This window comes from Quercus suber, unplaced genomic scaffold, assembly GCF_002906115.3.
Source record: "Quercus suber isolate HL8 unplaced genomic scaffold, Cork oak 2.0 scaffold_334, whole genome shotgun sequence".
Taxonomy (NCBI): Eukaryota; Viridiplantae; Streptophyta; class Magnoliopsida; order Fagales; family Fagaceae; genus Quercus; species Quercus suber.
Genome location: NW_027069787.1, coordinates 104,584 through 115,982, shown reverse-complemented (window position 1 = coordinate 115,982; position 11,399 = coordinate 104,584). Strand labels below are relative to the sequence as shown.

The window sequence follows — 11,399 nt, the reverse complement described above, 5'->3', positions numbered from 1 at the left end:
TGCAATAAAAAACTCTTCAAATTCATAAACCATATGATTATTTAGATTATATAGTAAAATAAGACCAACCTATCCATCATAACAGTACAATATCATCTAGATATAATTATATAAAAGTCATGTTTTGTTGATATTGTCTCATTAATCCAAAAGTAACATCTATATAGCTAATAAGATCTTTAGAGAGTAACATATGACGTGGAATTCTTAGTTTGAATAACTGATTATAGATAAATAAATCATCCAACACAAACATCTATTAGAAGATAGACTCTATAACTTTAATACAAAAATTTGGCAAAATGATTAAATAGTATACTACCTTCAACTTAGTGATATTGATATTTTTTATAAGGAATGTACACATTCAACCAAGAGGAATTAATCAAAGAATTTTTAATCACTATCAACTATGTTAGTTTGCTCTTTGTTTTTCATGGTTTCTCTTCCAAATGAAGGTGACATTGACAAATTTAAACTACAACAATTATAGAGTAGTTATACAAAACTATTCAAAAACTATTATTCAAAACTTTGTACAAATAAATTCATTTTCCTGTTCCATATGTTGTACATACTTATGGAATTTAAAAGTTCACTCTCCATTATGGCTTACATTACAAATACCAATGACTTCATCATAGAAATCAACCCCATTGAGGAGTTGATGTGGTGTAATGCTTAATTTGTCAAAAGTGGGGGCACCTTAGGCATTGTTTCTGTTGTTACCACAAATAAGCTTAATCTGGTTCTATGAAACAGAATTTGTGCAATTTCAAAATCACAAAGACTAAGAAGGGGGGGGGGGGGGGGGGGACGAAAGATTAATTCAAAAATGTTATATGAATAAGCATTGCATATATGAAAGATATAAGCAAATAATGGGACATAAAATGTTATTCAAACTAAACCCAAACACTAACCTTTTTTTTTTTTCATAGGTAGATAGTGGTGGAGGGGGGATGGTGGGGTTTGAACCACAAATATGGGACACCACAAAGAATGTATTTACCTCTAGGCTATCATTTGCACCCCTAAAAATTAATCTAGAAGGTTAGACAAAAGAATAATTGGAATTCCAAAAAAGAAAATAATCACAAGTTCCTCAAGTATCTATACATAAAAACATTAATAGCATAATGATGCTTTAGAGTAAATTATATTTTTTTTATTCTTTTTGATATTTTCCTTAAAGATGATCAACTAAGCAAAGTAAAACTTACCAAAAAAATCAGATTAACTAAAATTGTGTTGCCAATTCTAAGTTAATTAAGAGTAACAAAAGTCAATATCATTAAAAAATTTGGGAAGGAAAACAACAAATCACTTCACATAGACTAAATGTAAGAATACCAAAAAGAAAAGGAAAAAAAAAGTTCATTTCTATTTGTGCGTTTTGTTCACCTCAATGGTCATCCTATTGCCGACTTAACTTTGAAAATCTTTGACAAAAAAAATCGATGTCTTCTCAAAATGGTGAAAACTAAAGCTTGATTGAAAAATCTAAAGACAAATAGTATTGAACTAATTTTTTTGTTGTAAATGATGGGGTGATCGTATCTAGAATGTACATCGTAGATATATTGTTCTTATTTACTACAATTATGTGATTGAAAGAAAATTGGAGAGTGAACTTTTAAATTCCATAAGTATGTACAACATATGGAACAGGAAAATGAATTTATTTGTACAAAGTTTTGAATAATAGTTTTTGAATAGTTTTGTATAACTACTCTATAATTGTTGTAGTTTAAATTTGTCAATGTCACCTTCATTTGGAAGAGAAACCATGAAAAACAAAGAGCAAACTAACATAGTTGATAGTGATTAAAAATTCTTTGATTAATTCCTCTTGGTTGAATGTGTACATTCCTTATAAAAAATGTCAATATCACTAAGTTGAAGGTAGTATACTATTTAATCATTTTGCCAAATTTTTGTATTAAAGTTATAGAGTCTATCTTCTAATAGATGTTTGTGTTGGATGATTTATTTATCTATAATCGGTTATTCAAACTAAGAACTCCACGTCATATGTTACTCTCTAAAGATCTTATTAGCTATATAGATGTTACTTTTGGATTAATGAGACAATATCAACAAAACATGACTTTTATATAATTATATCTAGATGATACTGTACTGTTATGATGGATAGGTTGGTCTTATTTTACTATATAATCTAAATAATCATATGGTTTATGAATTTGAAGAGTTTTTTATTGCAGGATTTATTCAAATGTTCATATGATGAAAAGCAAAATTTGTTTTTTAATTTAATTTAATTTTATATTTTCACTTTATGATATATGATTTATTGATTAGGAGAAAGAACGAAATATTGATCTATATTTAGGAGAAAAATATACCTATAAGAGTTGATTCGCATGTACCTGTATAGTAATTAACAAAATATATATGATTACAACTTGGTCTAATAGTTCTCACACTATAAAAAAAAAGATTACTTTTTTTATTGCACTGTGTTTCATATTTTTCTGCGCATTGCGCGGGTCTGCGACTAGTTGCTTTAATAGCTGAAACTGGTGCTTGGAAATTACTTTTCTTTACGGGAATATGTTACCTAAGTTCAATACATTTTTACTTATGGAAAGGATTATCTGATGTTTCTATAATATTCAAAATACTAGTTAAATAAAGTAATAAATTTCGAACAAATTGGGGACATCTGTATGAATTCTTTTCATTAATAATTCTAAAAAAAAAAAAAACTCTATATTAGGGGCTACTGTACAGATTCTTTTCAGTCAAAAAAACTATCGTGGGTGCAGCTGTATGATTTTCTCATCAATGTTTTCTAGATTAGTTGTAAGATATGAATCTATTCTCTACACCTCATTCTTTGTTTTTCTTCTCTTTCATTTTCCTCTCTTTTTTGTTTTGACCCCTTTGTTTCCATCTAAGTTCTTGTGAGTTGTGACTTCTTCACATTGAACCCATAGCACTTCCTTGTTGTTGCAGTCTATGTTCTTGATGAGATATATATATATATATATATATTTATTTATTACCATTTTGTTTCCAATTGATTTTTACCGTATTCAATGAATTTTTTGTGTCACTGCTTATTTTTCTTATCATTCTCATTTTACTGGTACTTACGTTTAAATGCATGTTACATCTTGAATAATCAGTATTCTTTGAATGTTTGGGCTTATAGTCATAATAATCTGATATTTTCATAATTTGTTCCTATTGTCTTACAATACTTTGAATGCAAGTTTCCTGTTTATTTTTTGTTTCTAATTATATTAGCTGCAACCTCCTCAACTTCTTCTTTATGTATGTTACATTAAAGTTATAGAAACCATACTTATGGATTTTGGTTATTAATTTTTACTGTCCCCCCATGTCTACTAATTTATTTCTCCATATCTTTTGTTTTTACACCTTAGCAATAATTTATCAGCTAAAATCATTTTATTGATGAATAAAAACAGCATGGGGGCAGTGTTGTAGATGTTTGTTGTGGTTCACATCGGACCATTCAAAACAAGGCTTTTGTTCATAAAATCAATTGTATGCCGTGAGTGATGCAAGAGAGTATCTCTTATTCTATAAGAAGTTTAAAAACTTAAAATTTTCTTGTTTGGGTTGTTTTATCTCTTAATGTTGTTGGATAACCTTTTTCTAAATGACATATTTCAATTATTTGTCTGCCTTATGAGATGCCTCTTTCTTTTAAGGAGCAGCTGTGGTTGTGAGTGGAGAGAGGCTGGGCAGCGGTAGCAGAGCAATAGCAGAATCAGGAATTGGAACCCCACAGGTTGGTTAATGTGTGAACAATTCAATTGCATATATACAAATTTGGGCTTTGTTTCTTCTTTTCTTTAATGCCAATTCCTTTTGTAATTGGCGTCTTGGTAGGGGTAATTATGTACTTTTTCCTTTTTAGTTAAGATGATATAATGATAGATTAGGCTATTGGTTTTGAGATCCAATCTCTCTCTCTCTCTCTCTTCTTAGTTATTTGTTTTCTGGTTAATTTTTGTTCTCTAGAATTATTGGTTTTCAACTAGAATTGGTATTTTCTTAAAGCATCAATTGTAAATTTTTATTGTTACTTAAGAGTAAAGCTAGTTTTTTTTTTTTTTTTTTTTTTTTTTTTTTTTTTTTTTTTTTTTTTTTTTTTTTTTTTTTTTTTTTTTTTTTTTTTTTTTTTTTCTTTTACTAACGAAAGTTGGTAGCATCTGGTCCTTTGTCTATGCACTGGTTCTTTTATTGTTTGAATGTAATAGTCAATACATTCCTTTTCTTTTTAGTACCATCTATAACTCATTTTATTTTTTCCTTTATCTCCTACCTAAATAATTTGAAAGAATGATTATAAAATAAATCTTTTGTTTGTTGCTATATTGGTGGTGCAGAGAGAAATAGACAATTTGGCATGGTTGATCTGTGTTGTTGCTTAAGGCCTAACTAACTGAAAATCTTTGGTTTCTAATATTAAAATACTAGATTCTTTTTTAAAATTTTAAAATATAATTTATGTTTGTTCTGTTACACTATTTTACTAGCACAATGTAGACATATAATATCACCTAGCAGGAAAAAAAAGACATATTCATCATTTTGTCTTTTGGATGCTTATATGGTTTACTTGATTATTGTAGGCAGTACTCTGCCAAACTTGGGCTTGGATCCCCTCCAAAAGACTATTATGTGCAAGTTGACATAGGAAGTGACATTCTATGGGTGAATTGTGTTGGCTGCAAGAGCTGTCCAAAGAAAAGCAGTCTTGGTGTATGTGCTTCTAACTTTTCATTTAAATTGAATTTCTGTCTCTTAGCTAAAAGATGGTTCCTTTATTAGGTACTTTTTTATGAGCACTCCTTAAAATTGCATGTTAGATACCATTGCCTTACCATTGTATTAAAGTCTGAGATTATTTCAATGACTTGATCCGTTCAAAGTTTGTAGTCAAAACTATTTGCAATTGCATGCTCCATCAATGTAGTGTGATGTATGATACAAAATAAAAATAACATTATTAACACTATCAATTACTATAAAATTTGTTCGTTTCCTTAAACGACTATATCTTTTATCCATTTGGATAAGATGGCACTTCCACTCTACATAACTATGGGGCGGTGGGTGAACTCATGAATTTAATCACTTTATGTTGGAAGTTTTCTCAGGACTAGAAATGTTAATTTTTTAGTCCATAGTTGCTCATCAACATTGATAGAGAGAGTTGTAATTAGTACTGATTTTGCCCTTGCTTTTCTTTGTCATCAGGGTATTACCTTTTGTTGTAGTTGGGGAGTAGTTTTGGTTTGCAATATAGTTCTTAACTTGTGTGGTTATATTCTGTGTTTGCAATTTGGGAGGGATAGCGGTGAGCCAAACAATAATAGCCTAGAAGGTGCTCTACTGATCTATTTTCTTCTTTTCTTACCCCACCCGACAATTTGAATTTTTAACTCCTACCCTTTTTTGAGTATTTTGCCAAATGACTTTCTTCTATTGCTCCCTTTATATGTGCTTGTTGCTGTCGCTGACACCATTATTAATTTGAGATATCAAAATGACTGTTTATCACTGAGAGAATGTATTATTTGTCATGACTTGGCTCCAACGTCTTACTGTAAAGTATTCTTTGAGGAATGTGACAATCTTAGTTCAATTATTTGTGTTTTTATTTAAGTTTTACTTTATACATGGCATGCAAGCCATCCTAGTACGAGGGATATAAGGTTTATTATAGAATGATGAATTTATAGTCAAGTACCCCTTTAAGAATCCATCTTAATTTGGGATCATAGTTTTTTCCTCATTAAGGCCAACTTCAAACTCGTACTATGTTCCAATCTTCACACTTGTACTTTTTTAAAAAATAATGTAAAAGGTTTGGTGTTGCTTCTTACAAGATGGCTGAAGCGTAGGCATTGATGTTCTTTAAATTGCCATATTGGAGCACACTTCTGTTACGTCACAATTTGGATGTGATGCATGTTAAAAAAAAAAATATTTGACTGTGTGATTGGGACAATTATGAATATTAATGATAAAACATGGAAGGAACTAATTTATTATTTTGTGTTCATTCCTGTCCAGGGCACAACATAAATCAAAATATATTTGTAGGACAAATCTGATGTTGGACATCTATCTAATAAGCATTTTCCACAAAATGGGAAGGAAACACAGGTTGTTTGTTTGTAATTGCTAAAAATTTCTTCATGCTTCCGTGTCAAAAGGACTATTTAATGTAATTCTTCTTTGTTTCTAATAAAGCATTTCTATCCTTTTTAGCTCAAAAATAAATAAATAAATAAAGAGACTTGGCTTATTTATTAATGTTTATATTGTGATTGGCTTATATTTCAATTGGACAAGCTCGCTTTCCTTGATGGGAAGAAAATTTTATTCACTTTTAAGAAAGAGAGAGAGTACAAAAGTTGCTATTTTCGAATTTTAGACTACCATTTTGAAGTTGAAATTGGTATCATTTTTTTATGGATAAATTTAAAAAAAAAAATAAGAACAGACCTTTCATATATAGGATGTATATAAAAGGCATTTTTTTAGGCCTTAAACAAAAGGTTCATCTAAAGAATACAAAGTGCTATATGTTTATGTATTTCTTTTTATTTTTCTTTGAATTTTAGATTAACTAATAATTTCATGATTATTTGCGAAGGCCAATTGTGGCCCTCGCAAATAATTTAGTATTAGTGAGGGTATATTTTTGACTCACACAAAGAATAAAATTTTTGCAAGGAATTTTTATTGTCCCTCAAAAATAATTTGGTGGGAACATTTCCCTCCAAATTTTTTTACTTTTTAATGATTATTTGTGAAGGTCGATCCTAGCCATCGCAAATAATTTAGTATTAGTGACGGCATTTTTTTAACCGTCACAAATAATACACTTTTTGCGAGAGATTTTTAATTGTCCCTCGCAAATATTATGGAGGGAAAATTTCCTTCCAAAATATTAGCATTTGTGACGGCTATAACATATAATTGCAACAGCTTTCTTTGTTGGTCACAAATATTTCACATTTTATCAAGTATTTGCGAGGGCTTTATTTTGCTATCACAAATAAGATTTTTTGAGAGGGCTTTTTGGGTCCGTCATAAATTCTTGGTCGCTAATAGGCATTTTTTTTGTAGTTGTTACCTACATTGATCTTTTAGGGAATAGTTTGACAGGAGGAATTCTTATTCAAATAACAAGCCTCACAAGATTGGGTACGCTAAACTTGTCAATGAATCATCTAAAATGAAGCATTCCCCAGAATATAGGAAACATGCGATGGCTGGAAACACTTGATCTCTCAAACAATAGACTTTTTGGATCTATTCCAGGAAGCTTGTCTTTTTCGACTTCCTTAGTACACTTGAACCTATCATTTAATAACTTGACTGGCAGAATCCCATCTGGTAGTCAGCTCCAAACACTAATTGATGCAGCCATATACAATGGAAACCCTTCGTTGTGTGGGTCTCCTCTTCCGACCAAGTGCCTAGGAGATGAAACATCTGATGGCCCAAGTATTACTGGTGTTGATGACAAACAAGGTGGAGATGATTATGAAAGGATATGGTTCTATGCTAGCATCAGACTCGGGTTTGGTGTAGGATTTTGGAGTGTTTGTGGCACTCTACTATTGAAGAAGTCATGGAGGCACTGTTACTTTCGTTTCTATGATGACATCAAAGATAGGATGGCATTGCTAATTGCATTGAGAGTAGTTCATTTGAAAATGAAATTTGGGCTGGAAAAAAATTGAAGTTTGTAGATTGGAAAGCTGGTTTAGTTCTAAATTTGAGGTATTCATGTGTTTTGTGAAATCTTAAGTTAAATGTTTTTTATCTTGGTTTTTCTGTTTGAGTTTTTTGGTTGTTATACATGTGTTTTCCTTTGTAGTTGACCTATTTCATGATTTGCCTATGTTCTTTTCCGTTTTGATTTCTGAGTTTACATTTATGAATTTTTGGGTTTTGATTCATTTGGAATTTTTATTGGTATTAGAGATAAGATGTAGAAGATTATTTTAAATTTTTGTTCAATTCATTCTTTGTTTGCTTCTTTTGCATTTTGGTTGTTTAGGTAATATGTTTGATAATTTAGATCATCAACTTCTATTTCATAAACGATTACTAGTCCCATTTCTTTTAGGCATGTATCAGTATCTCAACGGGTGCACAGGAGTACTGGATTTGACATGTGTCTGCATCTTAATAGGTGCAAAGAAAAATTTTCAGGCATATTCCTATATTTTATGTGAAATTTACACTTTTACCATCTAAATAAAATGTTGTTGGTTGCTAAATAAACAAAGCAAGACTTTTACTCTCTATAGGCATAGGGAAACCCGAGTAATCAATGGACAAGGAAAAAATTCAAGTGGTCAAAGGAAGTAATTCTGATCCAAAAGGTCACGAAAAAGAGAGAGAGAGTCTTATTTTGTTGAGTCTGTTGACTGAAAAGAATAAGGAGAAAGACTGAAAGAGGGACTTAATATTTTTTATAAGTTCATGCATGTATGATGCATGAGGCGTCATATATATATATATATATATATATTACCATTTCTGGGCATAATTGCTGAGACAAAATATCAAGATTGTGTTTAGTTATTTGAATTTGGACTTGTATTTAAATTTGAATTTTAAAGCGATAAATTTAAAATGCCTAAATTTCAAAGCTAAATATTGTAATGTATCTTATGGATTTCTAAAAATTTATGGACTTAGAAGTTATTGCAAATTCTATAATGGATTTGTCAAATCGAAATCTATGTGCCTAAATCTTGTCATCCAATCTCTCACAAAGTTATTCTGTGTATGTTGGATTGGAAAAAAACCGTGCATAAATCTTCAATGGATTAGATTGTGCCACGTAGTCATCACACTGACATATCCATAGGGAAAAGTTGGTTTGCATAGTTCGTTTGGAATAGTTGCTTAGTGAGTGTTTGGATTGCGCTAAAACAGAGCATTTGTGCGTTTTACTGAAAAAATGTAGGTCTCATGGCACTGTTTACAGACCCACAAAATTCATCCAAACACAGATTTCAATATAAATTTAGGTCCCACAGTACTATTCACACATTTAAAAATTATTTTACTATAGTATTTTCAGTTTCCAGTTTTCATTTTTCAGCAATAAACAGTATCCAAACAGACCCTTAGTTTTTACATACTTGGCATGAGCTGATTTTGACTAGAGTTTATGAGGGTCTTTTCTATACGCTTCTTGTGTTAATATATACTCTATTGGTAGTCACATGAAGGCAATTGTTCTATTCAGTTGACACTTTTATCTTCACAATTTTTTTTTTTTTTTTTTTTTTTAAATTTTGGTTGGAAGAAGCATAAAAATAGCTAGACAGTTATAAGCATTACTTTGGCATTTTATTCTTTTGCCATTTAGTTACATCAAAAATTGAGAAAGAGACTTGGAGCTTTGTTAGCATGAAAATTCCCAAAACAATTTCCCTTTATTAGGTCAAAAGTCATTGGTTAAGTAAAATATTAGACAATATGAAAATACACTATTGGTCTATAAAGTATCTTAGACCCCACAACACTCGACAAATAAACTCTTAAAAAGAATCCCTCTCCTTATTTAAAATTCTAATTCTATGGCGTTGTATCTAGCATCTGTTGCAAGCCTTTAGTCTCATTTGCACGCAATGATCCTCGGTTGCCATGATTGTTCAATCTAGGACTTTATATTAAATTTATTTTGTTCTGAATTGGGAAGATCCTATTTCTAAAGGACTTGGTTCGGATCTTTATTAGGTCATCAATTTTTTGATTTGGTAATATTGGTGCCACATCACTTAAAAAAGTCACATTATATTGTTTGTTGTGAAATTTTAAAGTACTCGCAAGTGTACGAACCATACCGAAGTATAGTTTGACAAGAACGAGGTCGAACCCAAAGAGACTTGGATGAACGTAGGAAAATTAATTAAACCTTAACCAAATTAATCCTAATCTAGTTTAATAAAAATTGATTATTTTGAAATTAAATTAAACTAAGCAAATAATTAAACAAAGCAAAAAATGTGATATGAAACAGTAAAAAGATGTAAACAAACAAGAGAAAAGAATTAAGGTTTTGGAATCCGTCTTGTAAGTCATATCAGCATATATTTATGATAATTATTTTTTCCCAACCCACTGTATGATAATCTAAAAATCAATCTTGCTATCATGGAAAATATTTCATTAAAATCTCTATTTAATAATCTAAAGTATGCTCTTCTTCGATTCTTAGGTATAAAATCAAATCATTAATTGTATTCGTCGCCAAACAAATCACAAAAGATATCCAATTTTATAATCAAATAATTATAAAACCAAGCATTAGATTAATTAAGATAAATTCAAAATCATGAGAAAAACATGATTGAAATCATATTAAGAATCCTATCTTAGTTAATTGTAATGAAGTAAGAACAATTTAAATCATTAAACAATAACTATTGTACGAAAAATCAAATCACATAAATAACACTAACAATTCTTAACAAGGTTTCATCTTTAACTTTAATTGAAAATTTAGTTATTCATAATAGTTGACAAAAAAACACAAAAACAAAATACTAAGCATTAAATTTGACAAATAAAATAAAGCTAGAGTGAAGGAGATAAATCACAGTGCTAGAGAAAAGCAGGAAGCCGCTGGCAGCATTGCCTCTTGCTCCTATTTCCTCTTTTTCGCTCCAGCCCTCCGTTGTTCTTTGTTTCAGCTAGGGGTGTCAATTCGAGTTAGCGTGTCAGGTTTGTATCGTGTCGAGATAGTGGTATTTGACTAAATGGCTTAACCCTAATTCAACCTATTTAATAATCATGTCATGATCCTTTAACCCTAACCCGACCTGTTAATAAGGCAGATTGACCTGATCCAACCCATTTGACATGCTTAATAAACGAGTCGTGTTGGGTTGACACGAATGTAACACAATCCATTTTAACCTACATAATATTAAATATAATATCTATCTAGAAATAATTTTTTTTTTGCATCCTAAAAGTAGTGCATGCACTTCAAGTTTTCAACTCATATTCAAAATAATATTGTTCAACAAAAATATAACATTCATCTAGAAATAAGTTCTTTACACTTCAAAAGGAGTGCATACACTTTAACCTAAATTCAAAATAACATAGTTTAACAAAAATAAAGTAACATAGTTCAACAAAAATATAATATCCTTGAAACTCACCAAATGCTAAAGTTTATAGAACAAAAATATTATGTAGAAAAAATTACTGTAGAATTTTGAAATACCAAGAAAAAAGTTTTCTTTAGTTCTAAAACTCACTAAACACATGAGAGAGAGAGAGAGAGAGAGAGAGAGAGAGAGAGAGAGAGAGAGAGAGAGAGAGAGAGAGAGAGAGAGAGAGAGAGA

At 30.2% G+C, this 11,399-nt stretch overlaps 1 long non-coding RNA gene across 3 annotated transcripts; it reads left to right on the top strand.

Annotated features, from left to right (window-relative positions):
• The first annotated feature begins 3,687 nt into the window (after window positions 1-3,687).
• LOC136061618 (uncharacterized) lies at window positions 3,688-6,280 on the top strand. 3 transcript variants are annotated; one of them, XR_010623460.1, is made up of 3 exons: window positions 3,688-3,787; window positions 4,635-4,764; window positions 6,082-6,280. It is a non-coding gene; the product is annotated as an uncharacterized LOC136061618 (long non-coding RNA). The 3 variants fall into 3 exon arrangements; XR_010623461.1 differs by lacking the exon at window positions 6,082-6,280 and adding an exon at window positions 5,263-5,588; XR_010623459.1 differs by lacking the exon at window positions 6,082-6,280 and having other exon boundaries at window positions 4,635-5,588.
• Window positions 6,281-11,399: the final 5,119 nt, after the last annotated feature.